Source organism: Bufo bufo, chromosome 1 (assembly GCF_905171765.1).
Source record: "Bufo bufo chromosome 1, aBufBuf1.1, whole genome shotgun sequence".
In the NCBI taxonomy this organism is placed as follows: Eukaryota; Metazoa; Chordata; class Amphibia; order Anura; family Bufonidae; genus Bufo; species Bufo bufo.
Genome location: NC_053389.1, coordinates 342,670,558 through 342,695,344, shown reverse-complemented (window position 1 = coordinate 342,695,344; position 24,787 = coordinate 342,670,558). Strand labels below are relative to the sequence as shown.

The 24,787-nt window shown below is 43.6% G+C and overlaps 1 protein-coding gene across 1 annotated transcript in view; it reads left to right on the top strand.

Moving 5' to 3' along the window:
- Positions 1-19,339: 19,339 nt before the first annotated feature.
- Positions 19,340-24,787, top strand: part of LOC121009490 (cysteine-rich and transmembrane domain-containing protein 1-like) — a 93,568-nt gene continuing 88,120 nt past the window's right edge. Inside the window, exon 1 of the mRNA XM_040442647.1 lies at positions 19,340-19,461. The gene's annotated coding sequence lies outside the window, so the exon portion shown is untranslated. The remainder of the gene's footprint in view (positions 19,462-24,787) is intronic.

The window sequence follows — 24,787 nt, the reverse complement described above, 5'->3', positions numbered from 1 at the left end:
ACAGGGTCGCAAGAAGCGTGTGGAAAAACCAAGGCGCAAAATAACTGCCCATGAACTGAGAAAAGTCAAGCGTGCAGCTGCCAAGATGCCACTTGCCACCAGTTTGGCCATATTTCAGAGCTGCAACATCACTGGAGTGCCCAAAAGCACAAGGTGTGCAATACTCAGAGACATGGCCAAGGTAAGAAAGGCTGAAAGACGACCACCACTGAACAAGACACACAAGCTAAAACGTCAAGACTGGGCCAAGAAATATCTCAAGACTGATTTTTCTAAGGTTTTATGGACTGATGAAATGAGAGTGAGTCTTGATGGGCCAGATGGATGGGCCCGTTGCTGGATTGGTAAAGGGCAGAGAGCTCCAGTCCGACTCAGACGCCAGCAAGGTGGAGGTGGAGTACTGGTTTGGGCTGGTATCATCAAAGATGAGCTTGTGGGGCCTTTTCGGGTTGAGGATGGAGTCAAGCTCAACTCCCAGTCCTACTGCCAGTTTCTGGAAGACACCTTCTTCAAGCAGTGGTACAGGAAGAAGTCTGCATCCTTCAAGAAAAACATGATTTTCATGCAGGACAATGCTCCATCACACGCGTCCAAGTACTCCACAGCGTGGCTGGCAAGAAAGGGTATAAAAGAAGAAAATCTAATGACATGGCCTCCTTGTTCACCTGATCTGAACCCCATTGTGAACCTGTGGTCCATCATCAAATGTGAGATTTACAAGGAGGGAAAACAGTACACCTCTCTGAACAGTGTCTGGGAGGCTGTGGTTGCTGCTGCACGCAATGTTGATGGTGAACAGATCAAAACACTGACAGAATCCATGGATGGCAGGCTTTTGAGTGTCCTTGCAAAGAAAGGTGGCTATATTGGTCACTGATTTGTTTTTGTTTTGTTTTTGAATGTCAGAAATGTATATTTGTGAATGTTGAGATGTTATATTGGTTTCACTGGTAAAAATAAATAATTGAAATGGGTATATATTTGTTTTTTGTTAAGTTGCCTAATAATTATGCATAGTAATAGTCACCTGCACACACAGATATCCCCCTAAAATAGCTAAAACTAAAAACAAACTAAAAACTACTTCCAAAAATATTCAGCTTTGATATTAATGAGTTTTTTGGGTTCATTGAGAACATGGTTGTTGTTCAATAATAAAATTAATCCTCAAAAATACAACTTGCCTAATAATTCTGCACTCCCTGTATTCTCTAACAACAGAGAGTAAAGTATCAGACTTTACTGAGACCCCAGCCTGTACCACGGACAGGCACGAATCACACTTAGGCCCCCATCTCACCAACTCCCCATTGGACCAATCTATAGTGGGGTTATGTAGTCGGAGCCAAGGCAACCCTAGTACCACCTCAGCAGGTAGGTTCTCCAGGACTAGAAGCGAACATCTCTCTGAGTGGCACACACCCACGGTTAGAGAAATCTCCGAGGTACATAAGCTCACCGTACCACCAATAAGAGGAGTAGCATCAATAGCCATGACATGGATAGGAGTTGGTAAGGCAAACATAGGAATACCCAATCTAACAGCATACTCAGAGTCAATAAAGCTAGCCGCTGAGCCAGAATCAATAAAGGCCTTACCCGGCCATTTATCTACTCCCAGAGAAATCGTAATGGGTACCGAAAGCTTACATTTAGAAAATTCAGGGTGTACCTGGTCTTTAGGTTGCCTTGCCTTAGGAGACTTGACAGAGAGGACCTTCTTAGGACACTGGTTGATCCAATGGTCAGAATCTCCACAGTAAAAGCATTCTCCACGTCTGCGGCGAAGATTCCCTCGGGTCATGCCAACCTGCATGGGTTCCTCGGTGGAGACCTCAGCATTGTCTCTGGGATAGGCCTCTGGCTGGACCACCATCTGGGAAGAGAACTGTTGTTCCTGTCGTCTCTCTCTAACCCGTCGGTCAAGTCGGACAACAAGGGTCATCATCTCCTCTAAGGTCTCTGGAAGTTGATAACTGACCAGAAGATCCTTTAATTTATCAGACAGACCTGACCTGAACTGACTCTTCAGGGCTGGTTCGTTCCATCCTGAGGGGACACACCACCTTCTGAATTGGGTGCAATAATCCTCCGCTGGTAAATTGCCCTGAACCAGTGCCTTTAGAGCCGTCTCGGCTACTAGAGCCCTGTCTGGTTCATCATAGAGGGTACCTAGGGCCTGAAAGAACCCCTGCACAGAATATAAACAACTGGCGCCAGCAGGTAAAGAGAACGCCCAGTCCTGGGGATCACCCTGTAATCGGGAAATGATAATGCCCACGCGTTGACTCTCGGGGCCAGAGGACACGGGGCGCAAACGGAAGTAAAGTTTACAACTCTCCTTAAAAGAGAGAAACTTCTTCCGGTCTCCAGAAAAGGTTTCTGGGAGCTTAATCTGGGGCTCAAAATGCGGACTGGAGGCCTGAGGAGTGGAAGAGCCTTGCCCTAACTCAAAAGAGCTGAGTTTTTCCCCTAACTCCTGCACCATCTGCGTCAGATTAGAGACATAGTCAGTCAGGGTCACCAGAGGATTCATAATACAGTGGTTATTGGGCCTGTTAATCTGTAACGGTCGCGTACACACACACACAGGGGGAAGGGAAGTGACCACTGCGCTCCACCCTTACCCCTGGCCCTGCCTACTTGCCTCGCGAGTCCTAATGACAGGGGACAACTGAACGGCAATCCTTAACTTGGAGTAAGTGCAGGGATGACAGACAGACAAACAACAGGACGTGAACGGACCGAGTCAATACCAGGAAAGCTGCAAAGTACAAATGGAGCAAGCAGAGAATTGTCAGGAGAAGCCGGGGTCATAAATACCAGGAGAGCAGAGAAGTACAAGAGGAGTCCTAAGAGAGTAGTCAGGTGGGAGCCGAGGTCACAATACCAGGACGGATGCGCAGTACAGGAGGATCAGGCAAAAGGATGGTCAAGGAACAGGATCAGGTAAGTATTCAGCAGTCCAACAAATACCAGGAACCTAGAAATTAACAGGCAACCTGTAGCCAGCAGGCTGCATGTATTTATAGTGGGGAGTGAGGGTCATGTGACGTGGCCAGCGTCACATGACCGACAGACCAACCAGTCGAGCACCGAGTGATCAGCTCGGCGCTCAAGGCAGACTTAGGAGCAAGGAGCCACCCAGCTAGTAAAGCCGCCCTGGGAATGAGGTCAAACACAGAACCTCATTCCAAAAGCTAAGCAACAGTTCTGCGGGCAATGGGGGACCGAGTGCACCTTCGGAACCCCGTGACAGGAACCTGTCTTGTTAAACCACTATGGTCTTGGCCACCGTGCTCCAGCTCAGTTTCAAGGTGTTGGCAATCTTCTTATAGCCTAGGCTATCTTTATGTAGAGCAACAATTTTTTTTTCAGATCCTCAGAGAGTTTTTTGCTAGGAGGAGCCATGTTGAACTTCCAGTGACCATCATGAGAGAATGTGAGAGTGATAACACCAAATTTAACACACCTGCTCCCCGTTCACACTTGAGACCTTGTAACACCTAGAAGTCACATGGCATCAGGGAGGGAAAATGGCTAATTGGGCACAATTTGGCCATTTTCACTTAGGGGTGTACTCACTTTTGTTGCCAGTGGTTTATACATTAATGGCTGTGTGTTATTTTGAGGGCACACCAAATACATGCTGTACACTGACTACATTGTATCAAAGTGTCATATCTTCAGTGTTTATATAATAAACTGGTTACAAGTGAGGGGTGTACTCACTTTTGTGAGATACTCTGTATATGTTGGTAAGGCTGATTAGTCAGCCTGCATTTGTGGGAGGGGCGGAGGCTCTTCATATACGAGCCACAGCCTCACTCACAGGCGTGGGTTCTCAGGTGCACAGCTGCTGCTGGGTGTCATTAGCAAACTAGCTTCTCTGGTGGTAGGAGTCTTTGCAGCATGGAGCTTGTTATTTTGCTCTCTGCTACCGTAGTATGCACGCGCCATACTATGTAAGTAGGTTGGGCTGATATGTTAAGGGAATTATGGCTTTCAGCCAGAACCTCATCCTGATGACCACACAAATATGCCTAATAATTGGACCCAGTGGTATTCACCCATTCAGTATGGCCAGTAGCATTGTGTCCCTTGTTAGCATATCTAAGGCAGTTGAACAACAACCTCTTGACCAAGAGATGGGGGAAGATATTTGGGTGGTCACAGGGTGGAGTCTATGGTGGGGGGCTGGGACACAGCAAGATATAGGTGAAAGTTGGGAGTGAGGCGGGGGCTTCTCTTTCTGGACACCGATGGATGCAGGAGCAAGCTAAGTTATATGTGTGCGTATGTGGGTATGTATATAAGTATAATATCCCAGTAGACTTTATATGTGTACATATAGATATTAGCAATTGTATTACCAGTTAGATTATATGCTGTTTATGCATGAGTCTCTATATGTACATGTACTAATGGTCAGGTACTGGAGGTGAGTTGGTTAGAAGAGTAGATCCAGTAGACTGTATATTGGTGGACTCTGGATATACTGTATATACATACACATTATTAGCCGCATTTGCTTAGCATCCAGGGTGGACAGGAACTGAGGTGGCTGTGTGTGGTGGTGTCCTCTATGTATTGTGTTATCTGTATCTCTATGTATATTGTCCATTGCTTTGTCATCTCCATGTTATCAGTAAACTATTTTTATATATAAGTATCTGCGAGGGTTGTGTGTTGCTCCTGGGATATATGAAGGACTGGAAGAGGTGTAATTATACACAGGATACTCGGGTTGTATGGGAAACAAAGGCAACTTGCTAGGAATAGAATAGAAGGGATGGAAAACGGAGATATACATAAACAAACGGAAAATACAAATTTGATCGCACTCTGCATCCAGCATTCTGTCCTGCCTCCATGCTGGATGAGGCATTGGTGTACATTTTGGCCAAAGCGTAATAAGCCACTCACCACGTCAAGGTCGCCTCTACTGAGTGGTCCCTAACACTAGTTCCTACCTGTTTATGGGCCATGACAGCCACACAAAGTCCAGGGAATGCAGGTCAGCATGCACGCCAAGCACACTCTGCTTTTAACCCCGTCCGGTGCCATTACAGCTTTCATCGGATCCAGGGATGCAAGTACCAACATGCATGCTGAGCCCACCATATACGTCTCCTGGAGCCAAATGGCTACTGGTAGGTTCTATATAAGCAGACTCAGTTTTATACTGACTTTAAAACCAGCCTCCAGGACAGATTGACTGGTCAGGTGTGCATGACTGCATGGAGATCGCCACGCCTCCAATATACACTACAAAGAAAAAATGTGGGGGATTGGGTCAGCACAACCTGTATGTAGGTGCACATCACTATGGCGAAATACATATACAAACGGAAAATACAAATGTGATCGCACTCTGCATCCAGCATTCTGCCCTGCCACCACATTGTGTGCTGTCCGCATCCATTTCTGCCCCATAGAGAATGAATGGGTACCCACCCGTTCCGCAATTTGCGGAACGGATGCGAACCCATTCTATGGACGTGTGAATGGACCCTAAAGAGAAATTTTACGGTGGGCCAATGCCCAGGGGGCTGCTGAGCCCTCCTCACAGCCGCTGGCCATTTACATCAGGTACTTATGCACCTGGCCAAGAACCACCCTCCTGAATTCAACTGTACCACCCTCCTCAGCAGTATTTTATGCTGGACTGTGGTATTTGGTTTTGCTGGGACGATATTTTGTGCTGCACTATGGTATTGCTGCTCCCACCTACTTCTGTTTTTCCATCTGTCAATTTGGACTCTCCTACAAATTGGGGCCATGTTTTTTTATTTATTTTCCCAGGGTCAATTTAAGTTCCCAGTCCGCCCCGAGAACAAGTGATTATGGACGCAGCCCTGCTAAATATGTCTATTTTCTTAGAGCCATATTTTTTTTATTGTTCTGGCAATGGTCTTCTGTGGGGGCTTGATTTTTGCAGAATGATGTGATGTTTTCATTGTTGCCATTTTGGGGTACATGTTTTATTTGTTCACTGTGAAATCGCAAATGCAATCATGTCACGACACATAAGGGTGAATTTTCAGATAATACAAATATAAAAACCTCTGCTACATAGAGGGATAGACAAAGTGTGAACCGTCGTGTAAACCCCTGGTCTCTGACCAGATGCCTTGCAAGCATCATCTACATGTCAGAGAATAAACTAAAGAACTAACAGACTTAGGCCCCTTTCACACGGACGAGATTTCCGCGCGGGTGCAATGCGTGAGGTGAACGCATTGCACCCGCACTGAATCAGGACCCATTCATTTCTATGGGGCTGTGCACACGAGCAGTGATTTTCACGCATCACTTGTGTGTTGCGTGAAAATCGCAGCATGCTCCTCTTTGTGCGTTTTTCACGTAACGCAGGCCCCATAGAAATAAATGGGGTTGCGTGAAAATCTCAAGCATCCGCAAGCAAGTGCGGATGCAGTGCGATTTTCACGCACGATTGCTAGGTGACGATCGGGATGGAGAACCGATCATTATTATTTCCCCTTGTAACATGGTTATAAGGGAAAATAATAGCATTCTGAATAGAGAATGCATAGTAAAATAGGGCTGGAGGGGTTAAAAAAAAAATTAAAAAAAATTTAAATCTCCTTTATCCACTTGTTCGCGTAGCCGACATCTCTTCTGTCTTCATCTGTGGGCAATAGGACCTTTGATGACCATGGTGATGGATCATGTGATGGATTATGTGATGAACACAGTGACGTCATCAAAGGTCCTATTGCTAACAGATGCTCCGTGAAGAAGTTCGGGTCTGGGTACCACAGTCGGTTTTTTATCACGCGCCTGCAAAACACATTGCACCCGCGCAATAAAAACTGAACATCGGAACGCAATCGCAGTCAAAACTGACTGCAATTGCGTACCTACACGCGCGGGTTTGCCGCAATGCACCGGGACGTATCCGGACCTAATCCGGACACGCTCGTCTGCAAGCGGCCTAAGGCCTAGTTCACACGAATGTATGGGTTTTAGGCCTAGTTCACATGATCGTTTTTTTTGCGAGTGTACGGGCCTTTTTTTGTGTTCCGTATACGGTCCATATACGGAACTATTCATTTCAATGGTTCCGCATTAAAAACGGAATGTGTTCCGTAAGCATTCCGTTTCCGTATTTCCGTTCAGTTGAAAGATAGAACATGTCCTATTATTGCCCGCAAATCACGTTCCATGGCTCTATTCAAGTCAATGGTTCCGCAAAAAAAAACGGAACACATACGGAAATGCATCCGTATGTCTTCCGTATCCGTTCTGTTTTTGCGGAACCATCTATTGAAAATGTTATGCCCAGCCCAATTTTTTCTATGTAATTACTGTATACTGTATATGCCATACTGAAAAACGGAACGGAAAAACAGAACGGAAATGGAAACACAACGGAACTCAAAAACGGAACAACGGATCCGTGAAAAATGGACTGCAAAAAACTATAAAAGCCATACGTTCGTGTGAACTAGGCCTTATAGTTTTTTGCGGTCCATTTTTCACAGATCCGTTGTTCCGTTTTTGAGTTCTGTTGTGTTTCCGTTTCTGTTCCGTTTTTCCATTCTGTTTTTCCGTATGCCATGTACAGTATACAGTCATTACATAGAAAAAATTAGGCTGGCATAACATATTCAATAGATGGTTCAGCAAAAACGGAACGGATACGGAAGACATACGGATGCATTTCCATATGTGTTCCGTTTTTTTTTGCGGACCCATTGACTTTAACCGCTTTACGTCCGCCCATAGGATATAAACGTCCTATGGGTGGACGTCTATTTCTGAAAGCACGTTTTAGAACGTCCTTTCAGAAATAGCAGCTGCACGCTAATCGTGCAGCTGCTGATCGGGTTGCCCGCTGTCAGTGACAGCAGGGCAACCCTAAGACAAGGCAGGGACAGTGCCCAGGTGTCCCTGCCTTCCGGATCGCTGCAGACACAGTGTTCACCGAGCGCTGTGTCTGCAGAGAAGGAAGCGCTGTGCGCTTCCTGTTCCGGCCCGGCGGTCATGTGACCGCCGTGACCAGAGAGTGCAGGGGCTGTGTGAGGTCTCTCAGAGACCTCGATCAGCCCTGCTGTGAGGCTGTACAGCGCTGGATTGCTGCTGTACAGCCTCTCTAGGGGTGTATTTGTCCTGTAACTGGGGCTACTATGTTAGCCCCAGTTACAGGAGAAATCAACAGTGGAAAAAAAAAAGTGAAGCAAATGTCCCCCAGAGGTCTTGTATGACCTTATGGGGGACGAAAAGTGTAAAATAAAAAAAATAAAAATAAAAGGTTGAAAATAAAAATAAAATAAAAAGTTTCACATGTAAAAAAAAAAAAGTCCCCAAGTAAGGAATGAAAAAAAAAAGTTAAAAATAGAAAAAATTAAAAAAAGGCACATATTAGGTATTGCTGCGTCCGTAAAAACCAGCTCTATAAAAATATCACATGACCTAACCCCTCGGGTGAACACCGTAAAAAAAATCCCCAAAAAAACTGTGTCAAAACAAGCAATTTTTGTCACCTTGCATCACAAAAGGTGCAACACCAAGTGATCAAAAACGTGTATGTCCCACAAAATAGTACCAATAAAACCGTCACCTCATCCCGCAAAAAATGAGCCCCTAGATAAGAAAATCTCTCAAAAAATAAAAAAACTATAGCTCTTAGAACATGGAGACACTAAAACATCATTTTTTTGGTTTCAAAAATGCTATTATTGTGTTAAAGTGAAACAAATAAAAAAAAGTATACATATTAGGTATTGCCGCGTCCGTAAAAACCAGCTCTTTAAAAATATCACATGACCTAACCCCTCGGGTGAACACCGTAAAAAAAAAAAAAAAAACTGTGTCAAAACAAGCAATTTTTGTCACCTTGCATCACAAAAGGTGCAACACCAAGTGATCAAAAACGCGTATGTCCCACAAAATAGTACCAATAAAACCGTCACCTCATCCCGCAAAAAATGAGCCCCTACATAAGAAAATCTCTCAAAAAATAAAAAAACTATAGCTCTCAGAAAATGGACACATTAAAACATAATTTTTTTGTTTCAAAAATGCTATTATTGTGTAAAACTTTAATAAATGAGAAAAAGTATACATATTAGGTATCGCCACGTCCGTAACAATCTGCTCTATAAAAATGTCACTTGACTGAACCCCTCAGGTGAACGTTGTAAAAATAAATAAATAGAAACTGTGCTAAAACAACCAATTTTTTTGGTCACCTTGCCCCATAAAGTGTTATAATGAATGATCAAAAAATCATATGTACCCAAAAATAGTACTAATAAAACTGGCACCTTATCCCCTAGTTTCCAAAATGGGGTCACTTCTTGGGAGTTTCTACTGTAAGGGTGCATCAGGGGGCTTCAAATGGGACATGGCATCTAAAAACCATGTGGAGTTCCTTTTCTTCTGCGCCCTGCCGTGTGCCCATACAGCAGTTTATGACCACATGTGGGGTGTTTCTGTAAACCGCAGAATCTGGGTAATAAATATTGAGTTTTGTTTGGCTGTTAACCATCGATGTGTTAACGAAAAAAATTGATTAAAATGGAAAATCTGCCAAAAAAGTGAAATTTAAAAATTTGATCTCCATTTTCCTTTAATTCTTGTGGAACGCCTAAAGGGTTAACAAAGTTTGTAAAATCGGTTTTGAATACCTTGAGGGGTGTAGTTTCTACAATGGGGTCATTTATGGGGGTATCCACTATGTAGGCCCCACAAAGTGACTTCAGACCTGAACTGGTCCTTAAAAAGTGGGTTTTGGCAATTTTCTTAAAAATTTGATGAATTGCTTCTAAACTTCTAAGCCTTCTAACGTCCTAAAAAAATAAAATGACATTTCCAAAATGATGCGAACATAAAGTAGACATATGGGGAATGTTAAATAATAAATATTTTATGAGGTATCACTTTCTGTTTTAAAAGCAGAGAAATTGAAATTTAGAAAATTGCGAATTTTTCAAATTTTTGGGTAAATTTGGGATTTTTTCATAAATAAAGGTGAAATATTTTGACTCAAATTTATGACTATCATGAAGTACAATGTGTCACGAGAAAACAATCTCTGAATGACTTGGATAAATAAAGGCGTTCCAAAGTTATTACCACATAAAGTGAGTTAGGTCAGTTTTGCAAAATTTGGCCTGGTCAGGAAGGGGGCAAATGGCCCAGATGGCAGGTGGTTAATGGAGCCACGGAACGTGATTTGCGCCCAAATATAGGACATGTTCTATCATTCAACGGAACGGAAATACGGAAACGGAATGCATACGGAACACATTCCGTTTTTAATGCGGAACCATTGAAACGGACCGTATACGGAACACAAAAAACGGCCCGCACACTCGCAAAAAAAACGTTCGTGTGAACTAGGCCTAATGGACTCATGTAGGTTGCCCCTAAATTGTTCCCTAGCATATCATTCTGTATGTTGGAAGGACATCATCATGGATTTAATCTTCATGGTTGTGAGCTGAATACAAATAAGGCTACTTTCACATTAGCGTTTTTTGCGGATCCGTCAAGAATCTGCAAAAACGCTTCCGTTACAATAATACAACCGCATGCATCTGTCATAAACGGATCCGGTTGTATTATGTCTTCTATAGCCATGAACACCATTGAAAGTCAATGGGGGACGGATCCTTTTTCTATTGTGTCAGAGAAAACTGATCCGTCCCTATTGACTTACATTGTGTGTCAGGACAGATCCGTTTTCTCTGACATTAGAAAATGGATCCGTCCCCCATTGACTTTCAATGGTGTTCAAGACGGATCCGTCATGGCTATAGAAGACATAATACAACTGGATCCGTTTATGACAGATGCATGCGGTTGTATTATTGTAACGGAAGCGCACCACATCACGGACAGGACAGAAAAAACGCTGCTTGCATTGTTTTTCTGCCCGCAATGGGGATGCAACCAAATGGAACAGAATGCATTTTGGTGCATTCTGTTTCGTTCAGTTCAGTTTTGTCCCCATTGTCAATAAATGGGGACAAAACTGAAGCGTTTTCTTTCGCTATTGAGATCCTATCAGAATTGAGAACGCTAATGTGAAAGTAGCCTAAACCGTTTTCACCTACAAAATAGACCCTTTGTCCCTTTAGCCATGAATTTTTCTGTTGCAAATGTATCCATTAACATGAAAAATGACATTGAACTAATAATTTTGGCTGGGATGGCAGGTTTCAACCATGCGTTTAAGAGACATAGTACCGCAACAAGTAGAGCCACATCAACTCAGCACCACACTGCCAATCAAAAAGCTATGAAAAAGCAATATTTCTAATTTGAAAGGAATAGTTATCGCCCAAGTAACAAAAATCCAACTGAATATTCTTTGCCTATATGCCTGTACTATAGGAGATTTCCATAGACACATAAAACTTTTTGATCACTTAAAGGGGTTATCCAAACTACAAAAGATGCCCCCAATGCCCGGGCCCCTCATATAGATTATACTTACCCGGCACCCGCGTTGCTCCTGACGGATGCCATACAGTGGTATCCATCACCGTAGAGATTCATTGTAAAAAAATAAATAAAAAAAACATACGTTAACCTCTTAACCACCTCAGCCCCCCTAGCTTAAACACCCTTAGTGACCAGACCACTTTTTACAATTCTGCACTACACTACTTTCACGGTTTATTGCTCGGTCATGCAACTTACCACCCAAATTAATTTTACCTCCTTTTCTTCTCACTAATAGAGCTTTCATTTGGTGGTATTTTATTGCTGCTGACATTTTAACTTTTTTTGTTATTAATCGAAATTTACCGAAATTTTTTTAAAAAAAAGATATTTTTCACTTTCAGTTGTAAAATTTTTAAAATAAAACTACATTTCTATATAAATTTTTCTCGAAAATTATTGTTGTACATGTCTTTGATAAAAAAAAAATAAGTGTATATTTATTGGTTTGGGTAAAAGTTATAGCGTTTACAAACTATGGTACAAAAATGTGAATTTCCGCTTTTTGAAGCAGCTCTGACTTTCTGAGCACCTGTCATGTTTCCTGAGGTTCTACAATGCCCAGACAGTAAAAACACCCCACAAATGACCTAATTTCGGAAAGTAGACACCCTAAGGTATTCGCTGATGGGCATAGTGAGTTCATAGAACTTTTTATTTTTTGTCACAAGTTAGCGGAAAATGATGATTTTTTTCTTTTTTTCCTTACAAAGTCTCATATTCCACTAACTTGTGACAAAAAATAAAATCTTCCATGAACTCACTATGCCCATCACGAAATACATTGGGGTGTCTTCTTTCCAAAATGGGGTCACTTGTGGGGTAGTTATACTGCCCTGGTATTTTAGGGGCCCTAATGCGTGAGAAGTAGTTTGAAATCAAAATGTGTAAAAAATGCCCTGTGAAATCCTAAAGGTGCTCTTTGGAATGTGGGACCCTTTGCCCACCTAGGCTGCAAAAAAGTGTCACACATGTGGTATCGCCGTACTCAGGAGAAGTTGGGCAATGTGTTTTGGGGTGTCTTTTTACATATACCCATGCTGAATGAGAGAAATATCTCTCTAAAAGACAACTTTTCCCATTTTTTTATACAAAGTTGGCATTTGACCGAGATATTTATCTCACCCAGCATGGGTATATGTAAAATGACACCCCAAAACACATTCCCCAACTTCTCCTGAGTACGGCGATACCACATGTGTGCCCAAATTCCTTTTAGGAGGGCATTTTTAGACATTTGGATCCCAGACTTCTTCTCACGCTTTAGGGCCCCTAAAATGCCAGGGCAGTATAAATACCCCACATGTGACCCCATTTTGGAAAGAAGACACCCCAAGGTATTCAATGAGGGGCATGGCGAGTTCATAGAAGATTTTTTTTTTTTTGGCACAAGTTAGCGGAAATTGATTTTTTTTTTGTTTTTTCTCACAAAGTCTCCCTTTCCGCTAACTTGGGACAAAAAGTTCAATCTTTCATGGACTCAATATGCCCCTCAGCGAATACCTTGGGGTATCTTCTTTCCGAAATGGGGGTCACATGTGGCGTATTTATACTGCCCTGGCATTTTAGGGGCCCTAAAGCGTGAGAAGAAGTCTGGAATATAAATGTCTAAAAAATTTTACGCATTTGGATTCCGTGAGGGGTATGGTGAGTTAATTTGAGATTTTATTTTTTGTCACAAAGGAGTGGAATATGAAACTTTGAAAGAAAAAACAAAAAAAACAAAAAAATATATATATATATTTCCGCTAACTTGTGCCAAAAAAATGTCTGAATGGAGCCTTACAGGGGGGTGATCAATGACAGGGGGGTGATCACCCCATATAGACTCCCTGATCACCCCCCTGTCATTGATCACCCCCCTGTAAGGCTCCATTCAGAGGTCCGTATGTGTTTTGCGGATTCACGGTTCCATGGATCGGATCCGCAAAACACATACGGACATATGAATGGAGCCTTACAGAGGGGTGATCAATCACAGGGGGGTGATCAGGGAGTCTATATGGGTTGATCACCCCCCGTAAGGCTCTATTCAGACGTCCGTATGTGTTTTGCGGATCCGAACCGTGGATACGTAAAAAACATACGGATGTCTGAATGGAGCCTTACAGGGGGGTGATCAATGACAGGGGGATGATCAATGACAGGGGGGTGATCAGGGAGTCTATATGGGGTGATCACCCCCCTGTCATTGATCACCCCCCTGTAAGGCTCCATTCAGACGTCCGTATGTGTTTTGCGGATCCGATCCATGGATCCTCAAAACACATACGGACGTCTGAATGGAGCCTTACAGGGGGGTGATCAATGACAGGGGGGGTGATCAATGACAGGGGGGTGATCAATGACAGGGGGGTGATCAGGTAGTCTATATGGGGTGATCAGGGGTTAATAAGGGGTTAATAAGTGACAGGGGGGTGTAGTGTAGTGTGGTGCTACTTATTACAGAGTTGCCTGTGTCCTCTGGCAGGCTGTAGATCCACTCGCTTACCTGCAGTTCCTGTGAACGCGCGCGCCAAATCTGCCAAAAAAGTGAAATATTGAAATTGTATCTCTATTTTCCATTAAATCTTGTGCAACACCTAAAGGGTTAACAAAGTTTGTAAAATCAGTTTTGAATACCTTGAGGGGTGTAGTTTCTTAGATGGGGGTCACTTTTATGGAGTTTCTACTCTAGGGGTGCATCAGGGGGGCTTCTAATGGGACATGGTGTAAAGAAAAACAGTCCAGCAAAATCTGCCTTCCAAAAACCATACGGCGCACCTTTCCCTCGACGCCCTACTGTGTGCCCGTACAGTAGTTTACGGCCACGTATGGGGTGTTTCTGCAAACTACAGAATAGGGGCAATAAATATAGCATTTAGTTTGGCTGTTAACCCTTGCTTTGTTACTGGAAAAAATGGATTAAAATGTAAAATTTGCCAAAACATTTAAATTCTCAAATTTTATCTCCATTTGCCAATAACTCTTGTGCAACACCTAAAGGGTTAACAAAGTTTGTAAAATCAGTTTTGAATACCTTGAGGGGTGTAGTTTCTTAGATGGGGGTCACTTTTATGGAGTTTCTACTCTAGGGGTGCATCAGGGGGCTTCAAATGGGACATGGTGTCAAAAAAAACAGTCCAGCAAAATCTGCCTTTCAAAAACCATACGGCGCACCTTTCCCTCTATGACCTACTGTGTGCCCGTACAGTAGTTTACGGCCACATATGGGGTATTTCTGCAAACTACAGAATCGGGGCAATAAATATAGCATTTTGTTTGGCTGTTAACCCTTGCTTTGTTACTGGAAAAAATGGAAAATGTGCCCAAAAATCTAAATTCTGAAATTTTATCACCATTTGCCATTAACTCTTGTGGAACACCTAAAGAGTTAACAAAGTTTGTAAAATCAGTTTTGAATACCTTGAGGGGTGTAGTTTCTAGAATGTGATCATTTTTGGGTGGTTTCTATTATGTAAGCCTCACAAAGTGACTTCAGACCTGAACTGGTCCCTAAAAAGTGGGTTTTTGAAAATTTCTGAAATATTTCAAGATTTGCTTCTAAACTTCTAAGCCTTGTAACATCCCCCAAAAATAAAATATCATTCCAAAATTGATCCAAACACGAAGTAGACATATGGGGAATGTAAAGTAATAACTATTTTTGTAGGTATTACTATGTATTATAGAAGAAGAGAAATTGAAACTTGGAAATTTGCAATTTTTTTCAAATTTTTGGTAAATTTGGTCTTTTTTTATAAATAAAAATGAATTTTTTTTACTTCATTTTACCAGTGTCATGAAGTACAATATGTGACGAAAAAACAATCTCAGAATGGCCTGGATAAGTCAAAGTGTTTTAAAGTTATCACCACTTAAAGTGACACTGGTCAGATTTGCAAAAAATGGCCTGGTCCTTAAGGTGAAATATGTCTGTGTCTTAAAGGGGTTAAAGCATGTGTATTTTTTTCTGGACTCTGTATCCTTCTTTTTTCCCCCCCAATGTATAAGGCCTCCTGCACATGAACGTTAGCGCCCCGTGTCCGTGCTGCGGCCCGCAATGCACGAACACAGACCGTGGGGCAGCCGCAGAGGATCGCGGACCCATTCACTTTCATGAGTCCGCGATCCGCCCGTTCTGCAAAAAGATAGGACATGTTCTATCTTTTTGCGGAAAGGAAGTACGGGACGAAACACCACGGAAGCACTCCTATGTATGGCGAAAACGTGATGTGAACACAGCATTAGGCCTTTTTAAAGTTGGTGAATCACGGATGTGTGCTGTCCATGGCCTCGCGTACCCATTGACTTTAATGTGTGTATTCACGCATAAATGGTTTTGAACTTGAGTGACACCACAGAAGCATGCTCTAGTCTGGTCCCTGATTACAGATCCCTCAAACATTATATCACTACGGACACAACACTGATGCAATCCATGTTTGATCTGTGGTTTTCACAGATTGTCGCCAGGAGATGCTTTGGAAATTTATTTTTGGCCAAGCAGTGTTTGTAAAATACAGATATATACCTGCACGATGCCCTGAAGATGCTGGGTGACCAGCGAAACATGTCAGGATGCAGGGTGTATGTGTGTATGTGTTTTTAGGCTCAGTGAGGGAGCTCCAATATTAGGAGTATAGAAATAAGAGAACTACAAAGCGCAATATCAGGCTGTAGTTGATATTGACACAATCTACTTGCTGTGAAGCAACATTAACAGCAGTAGTATATAGAGAAAAAGAGGGAGCGACCCAGGCCACTGATAGTTTTAATCTGTCATAGTTTCATTAGCACTCATTTATAATCTGGTTTTTAAAGGGAAATGATAAATAAAAGCGATGTTTTATAGAAACACAATAGCATATGAAATAAGACATATATAGGTCCGATTGGACCATGGTTAGTTTACTACGTAGAATACAGACACACGGAGGGCTAAAACCAGACACATGGGCCAAACACAGATTGTTCGCGATACCTTCACAGATGAACCACTGACCATCTTGTGTGACGCCCGAGGAAGGGGCTAGTCCAGCCTGGAAGCGTTGCTATTCTACCTAAATAAACGGATATATTAAGACCACACAGTTGAAAGTTTCTTCAGCTAGCAGCGCCCATGAGAAGTCTTTTTTTTTTTTTAATACTCTTCAACTGGATTTTGTCTGAAAATACATTGTGGCAGCAGCTTCAAGTACCCCGATTTGGCCCATCTGGGTACAAAAGTAAGTATATAATTGCTAAGTACCTCATATTCATTTGTTATCTATTGGATATAGCATTAGTTCATATAGTCTGTGTTTGCAGAGTGCTTTTGCATTGTGTTTGCTTTTACCTTCATTTATAATCAGAGTCCTGCAGACACAGTCACACACAAAAGAGTCACCAGTATAGGGCTCCTTGTACATGACATTACAGATGAAGTCTCTGGAGTGAAACCAATTAACATACGCAGCTAACCTCACCTATTTCCCCACCCATATTTCAAAACTGGAATGTTGTCAAAATAGAAAAAGTCACAATTTTTTGGATCAATAAGTCCAAAAAGTTATGAAAGCCTCAATTTTGCGACTTTTTGAGCCGGAATTTTGAAGTGAAGGTATGATAAATCAGGGCCTAAGTATACAAAAAGTGCCAGGTACTAAAACACTAGAGATGAACAAAGTTTACAAAAGCGCATTTCTTTGTAAGTAGCCGGCACAATGATGGGGAACAGAGATTGCGCCGACCCCTGACATCGAACCCCTATGATGCCACATTCATGGCTGAAAGCGGCATTGGAGATAAAAAATAAAAAAAATGTAGCTTTCAGGGGTTAATCGGTTAAAAAAACAACTCTCACCTCACTGACCGGCGTGGTGATGTCATACATCACCATGCATGAGATTTCTCACAGGATCTTCAATCAAGATGGCTGCGAGAGGTGAGAATGATTTTTTTTTACCTTCATTTCAGGCAAAAATGATTCCTTACCATGAAGCACGAGGAAATTTGGTGAGGTGAGTATGTGATGTTTATTATTATTTTTTACTGCCTATGAAAGGGGCACAGCTGGGCATATTACTGTGAGGGGACAAATCTGGGCATCGCTATTGTGAGGGGACATAATCTTGGGCATATTACTGTGATGGGGCACATATCTGGGCATTGCTACTGTGAGGGGCACATATCTGATATAACTACTATGAGGGGGCACATATCTGGGCATAATCTGTGAAGGGGGCACAATTCTGGCATAACTACTGTGTGGTGGCATAAAGGGGGAATAATTACTATATGGGGCATTTAGGGGTTTAATTATGTTTTGCGCATATTTAGAGGCGTGGCCTAGTCCGGAAAAAATATGCCACACAAAGTGTCCCTCTTCCTTCTTTCCTCAGTATAGGTCATCAATATCAGATCGGCAGGGGTATGCTCATACAGGTGATCAGCGGGGGTTTCGGGTGTCGGACCCCTGCCGATCTGATATTGATGACCTATACTGAGGATTCAAAATGATAAGTTTCTCCTTTAGATTTTGCTGCAACTGCAGGGATCTCAAGTCTCCCGGAGGTTCAGGGAGTCTCCCGCTATTAGATAGCAGCTCCCTGACACCCCGCATATTTCACATATATCCCGGAAAGGTTTACTGATAGCAGAGCAGAGAGATAAAAGAAGTGACAGATGACACAGAGTTTAGATTACAGGTTGAATTAACCCTTTAGGGTCAAATTGACTTCTAAAGGAGATCTATATGTTAAAGGCATCCCTTCTTCTGTCTCATTCAGTAGCTATATAACTATTGAGAGAGCTGTATTTTTTTTTAAATACATTTACACATTTAACCCTCCATTTGAATTATATTATTTACCCCAGTGTTAAATTCACCCCCCCCTGGATGCTTGTTTTTTCCCTACAGTGGGGTAGATAATTACACACAGGGTTTTAAAGAATAAACTTCCTGATTCAGACCAAGAGCCGACTCAGCGAGTCAGCAAGTGAATGGAAGCATCCGCGCATGCGCATTGCGCAACCTAAACTTCGGTTCCCTTGCTTCTTGTCAGCTCAGCGAATGAACGGAAGATTCGATTCATGAACCGATTCATGTGAAAGATCCGAACTTCCCATCTCTAGTTTACTTGCAGTAAATTTTTCCGGCAACCTGTAGCAGTGTCCCCTTCTCGGCGGGTGCGCACAGTGCAAGAAGAAGCCGATGCCAGCAGTCCGCAACGGCGCATCAGGCTGAGTCTGTGCACACGCGCGGGATCTCAATGCGAGAGGAGGGGGAGGGAGAGGCGGCACTGAGGAGTAGAAGGCGGCGCTGGGCACGAACGGCGATGCGCGTGGCCGGGCACCATGCATTCACAGACCTCCCCTGCTTGGGCACCTTAATTAAATGATTGACAGGTTAGTCAAACCTGTTTTTCCGCAGAATAAAGCCACAAATAGCTTTTATAAGGCCACCTTAGAAATCAGAATGCTACCTGGACATGAGCAGATGTTTAGCTCACAGGGCTTCTAGGTGGTGACAGAATCCCTTTAATCATATACATAAATGATAATTTGGGGCAGGGTAATGAGCCCCGTCCTCCACACCATAGAGTAAAGTGTGCAGATACTGCATATGTTTGGGAAATGTAGTTAAAAGTTTGTGAAAGAAAAAAAAAGAAAACCTCCCTGAAATGAGTTTTTGCAGGTTGGGATGTCTGCAACTGCGAACATAGAGAAAGAAAAGTGACAAGAAACACTTACATAAATACATCAGATAAAAAAAAAACAACAACAAACATCTCTCTGCATAACAAAGTGTTCAGTCACTGGAAGGAGGGAGTTTCACCTGAAACCAGGTGCCCAGCCTGCCTGTATTTAGGGCGTCCACAAGCACTCCTCAGATAGCAAGCTGTACTCTGGCGTCACCAATCACTGCCTCATGTCGCCTCTGCGTCCACGCCCTACGGAGAGAGCCTAAAGTCTGCCGGTACCGGGCTCTGCAGCTTCTCACCAAGACGTCTACGGCCGCCGGTAAGGAGCTGGGCCTTTACTGGAGCGGGGTGTGGGCAGTGGCTGGTAGTGCTGGGATGTCCAGTAACCGGCGTGTAGAAGGGATTCGGTGCCAGGTTACCGGGATAATGGGCGCGGGGCTGATACCGGGCAATGAGGGGACAGGGTTTGAAAGTGGTAGTTTTCTCTGCAGGAGTGGGCAGTGCAGAGCCAGGAGACTTATGACAGCCTCTGCCAGCTGCTGCAGGGGCATAGACTTTCATGTTGGCAGAGGCACAGAAGAATGCTGTCTACGCCACGTTCACATGTCATTAAAAGACGCAGGTTCATACTCCTTTTTGTACTGCAGCTTTGCTGTGGTTGTTGCCAAAATGATTTGTGGTGCGATATGTAAGGGCTCATGCACACGACCGTTGGTGGCCCGTGCCCGTGCTGTGAACCGCAAATTTCTGTCCGCAATGCACGGGCACCGTCCGTGGGGCAGGCGCCTGGGGATCGCAGACTCATTCACTTGAATGGGTCTCCCTCCGTTCCGCAAAAAGCGGAAGAGCATGTTCTATCTTTTTGCGGTGCGGAGGCACGGAACAGAACCCCAGAAAGCACTCCCGTAGTATTCCGTTCCGTGCTTCCGTTCCACATCTCCGGATTTGTGGACCCATTGAAATGAATGGGTTCGCATCCGTGATGCGGAATGACAACGCATTGTGTTTGCTTTTACCTTCATTTATAATCAAACACAATGCGGGAACAGGACACCAGCGGTCGTCTGCATGAGCCCTAACTCTGATGGAGGGGCGTCCCCAAAACATCACAATTTTCAGCTGGGATTTTGTGAACAGGATTTTATAAAATTCTGATGATTTATAGAATGAGAAAACCTCAGGAAAAAGCCAGGTGTGGACTGGGCTCAGATCAGCAGAGAACATTAGGAGATTGGTTCTAGTTCTACTTACTGTCCAATTTATTATTTATCAGCAAAAAGGCAAATTGCACCAAATGTGTTTGTGTTTCATCCGCTGTGCTCCAGCGCGGTGGCCGGGATTTAACCCCTCAGGGTTTGGCTCACGCAGCTTTTTTCTGCATTTTGCTGTCCATGTCATGGGACAGCAAGACGCGGAGAAGTCGCGTGACGCAAAAATACTGTATGTGTGACTTGTCTGCAACTTGCTGTCCGGTGACCATTTTAGAACTGTGATTTTTTCCAGGGAAACACAGAAAAGTCACCAGTGAGCTGCATGTCCCCCGCCACTTACATTAAAGTCAGTGGAGTAAACATTGTGGGTGACCTGCGACACACAGTCCAACATAAATTGAAGGAGTAGGGCTCACCTTCATTCAGATACACATGGAAGAGTTTTTCCAGACAATAAATTTATTTATACCAGAAAAAATATATATACATAAAATATTATTAAACATATATTTGCATGCTATATAGATTTATAGTCACTTTAAAATTATTAAAATTGCAAACATCCATAAAAAGCAACACTAAAATATAAAATTATGTGAAAAATCCTAGGGAAGAAATGTCCTGAATAGTCTCAGATTTTTCTGTTATTTTCTATTACTCTGAATGTCCGTGTTACAATGTAAGGCCGAGTTCACACGAACGTGTGTGACCCGTGCCTGTGCTGCGGCCCGCAAATAGCGGGCCGCAGTGCACGATCGCCGGCCGTAGGTCAGCCGCATCGGATCGCGGACCCATTCACTTTAATGGGTCCGCGATCCGGCCATTCCGCTAAAAGATAGGACTTGTTCTATCTTTTTGCGGAACGGAAGTACGGGACGTAACCCCACGGAGGCACTCCGTAGTGCTTCCGAGGGGTCCCGTCCCGTGCGGCCGTTCCGCGATTCCGGATTTGCGGACCCATTGAAGTGAATGGGTCCGCATCCGTGATGAGGAATTCACACGGAACTGTGGCCGTGTATTGCGGGCCGCGATTTGCGGGCCGCGATTTGCGGGCCGCAATACGGCCACGGATCACACACGTTCGTGTGAACTTAGCCTAACACGGACATTAAGAGTAATAGAAAATAACAGAAAAGTTTGAGACTCTATTCAGGACATTTCTTCCCTAGGATTTTTCACATAATTTTATATTTTAGTGTTGCTTTTTATGGATGCAATTTTAATAATTTTAAAGTGACTAAGGCCTCTTTCACACTTGCGTTGTTGGGATCCTGCGTGCACTTCCGTTGCCGGAGGTGCCTGCCAGATCTGGAAAAACGCAAGTGTACTGAAAGCATTTGAAGACGGAGCCATCTTCAAAATCCTTTCAGTGTTACTATGGCACCCAGGACGCTATTGAAGTCCTGGTTGCCATAGTAGGAGCGGGGAGCGGGGGAGCGGTATACTTACAGTCCGTGCGGCTCCCGGGGCGCTCCAGAATGACGTCAGAGCGCCCCATGCGCATGGATAACGTGATCCATGTGATCACGTGATCCATGCGCTTGGGGCGCCCTGACGTCACTCTGGAGCGCCCGGGGAGCCGCACTGACGGTAAGTATGCTGCTCCCCCGCTCCCCGCTACACTTTACCATGGCTGCCAGGACTTTAGCGTCCTGGAAGCTATGGTAACCACTCTGAAAAAGCTAAATGTCGGGTCCGGCAATGCGCCAAAACGACGTTTAGCTTAAGGCCGGATCCGGATCAATGCCTTTTCAATGGGCATTAATCCCGGATCCGGCCTTGCGGCAAGTCTTCAGGATTTTTGGCCGGAGCAAAAAGCGCAGCATGCTGCGGTATTTTCTCCGGCCAAAAAACGTTCCGTTCCGGAACTGAAGACATCCTGATGCATCCTGAACGGATTTCTCTCCATTCAGAATGCATTAGGATAATCCTGATCAGGATTCTTCCGGCATAGAGCCCCGACGACGGAACTCTATGCCGGAAGACAATAACGCAGGTGTGAAAGAGCCCTAAGTCTATATAGCATGCAAATATATGTTTAATAATATTTTATGTATATATATTTTTTTTCCACATTCGGGAACAGATAGTTAGGCCTCTTGCACACAAACATTTTTTTCCGTTTACGTTCAGTTTTTTTTGCGTTCCGTATACGGAACCATTCATTTCAATGGATCCGCAAAAAAAACAAAAACGGAAGGCACAGACAGGGTGAAGAAAGTGGCAGTCTGAAAGTCTTTGAATCTCCTCTAAGACTTGCTCAGTGTGGGGGACTAAAAGAGGAGACTCTCAACCACCTTCTCCTGGAACTCGAGGTGTGTGTTCCTTGGGCCTTTTTAAATAAAACAAAACCATTATAGGTAGCTACTTGAAATCTGAATGAGATGGATTGCTACCTTTTTATACCAAGTAGGGTTGTCACGATTAGGGTTGCATCGGGTATCGAAATTTCGATACCCAATCCATACTTTTGTGCCAGTATCGATTCGGTACCGGGATTTGCGTTATTGCGATACTAGGCTGCGCTGCTGTGCATATCTCCTAGTATCTCCTCTTATAAGAGAACATGGCGTGTGCCGCGCTCGGCGCGTGCTATGTTCTCTCCGGCCAGACAGTGGAGAAGAAGGGAGTCCCTCAATGACGCTGCCGCCACTGAAACCAATGAAAAGGGTGGGCTCTGAAGCTGCCCACACCACTGCCACCAATGAATGTGCAGCTAATTAAAGCAGGAGGAGGGACGGGGGAGGGAATAAACTGCTGCGCCGTCTGAGCTAGTGAGCTCAGCGAACAGAAGCAGCGGCAGTAGCAGCCTCCTCCTTCTCCTCTTCCTGAGTGTCCTGTCCTCCTCAGCGTCAGCGTCGGGCCCCAGAGTCAGTGTGCATTAGTGCACTGAGCAGCCAGCATAGCAGGTACCCCACCCCCACACAGTGCAAGAGTGATTAGCCTGCCTCAAACTAAAGGCAGCCAAAATACATATGTATCAGGCAGCCAGTAAGATTTTGTTAAAGTGACTCATTAACCCCAATCTTGCCACTGCCATGTTTTAAACATGAAGGGGCGTCACTTATTTTTAATGACAGGCTGGGCACATGGTTTTGGACTGGACGCCATGTACCTCACATTAATAGTAAGTGACCCCCAAAGTACCATCTCACATAATGGTCAACATGGGGTCAATGTGAGTTACAGAATACAGGCCACTTATTAATATGAGGCACATGGATTGGAAGTGAAAATTTATAGCAAGTGACTGTTCATATAGCTCATGCATTAACCCCATTATGTAAGGATATGGATACTTGATAGGGCACATGGGGGTTTTATCACTAGGAACGGTTGGACCTGTGCCTCACATTAACCCCATTATGTATCACTTTGGCAGTTTCCGATTGGAGCCATGGCATCCAAGACGGTTACCATGGTAGCCAGGACGCTACTGAAGCCATGGTAGGCTCCCTGCTGCTGTGTGCACAGCCCAGGGACAGTGTAAAGTCCTATTCACCCTAAGGCCTCATGCCTCCGCAAAAAACGGATCCGCAAAAAATACCGATGATGTCAGTGTGCATTCCGTATTTTGCAAAACGGAACAGCTGGCCCCTAATAGAACAGTACTATCCTTGTCCATAATGCAGACAATAAAAGGACATGTTCTTTTTTTTTGTGAAACGGAAATACGGACATACAAAAACGGAATGCACACAGAGTAACTTCCGGTTTTTTTTTTTGCGGACCCATGGAAATGAATGGTTCCGTACAGGGTCCGCAAAAATCCCCCCCAAAAAAACGGAACGGACACGGAAAGAAAATACATTTGTGTGCATGAGGCCTAATAGAGATCTATCAGGTTGAATAGGATAAGGGTTGTAGCCCCTAAGGGGGCTAATAGTTATTAAAAAGTAAAAAAAATATATAAATCATTAAACAAAACCCCACATTCACCCCTTTCCCAATTTTACATATAAAATACATAAACAATAAAAAATAAACATATTAGGTATCGCCACGTTCCTAAAAAGTCTAAACTATTAAAATATAAAAAAAATCTCCTATGCTGTGAACGCTGTAACAGAAAAAAATAAAAAAAACTAACAAATTCATCTTTTTTTTTTTGTCACTTTGTCCCCCAAAAAATAGGATAGGACGGACGTTCCATAAAATGCGGAATGCACGCGGCCTTGTTTTTTTTTCCGCGTGGTATCGAGTATCGCAATACTTTTACATGGTATGAAAAAGTATCCGCAAAATACGGAATGCACACGGACATCATCCGTATTTTTTGCAGAGAGCAAAATACATACGGTCTTGTGCATGAGGCCTAACTGCTACTGTGGTGTCTGCGTGCACGGTGGGGAGCATGTATAAATCCTTACTGTCCTACTTCACTGTAAACGCTTGGACACCAGTGGTTTATTTCTTTCTTTATTTTATGTACTA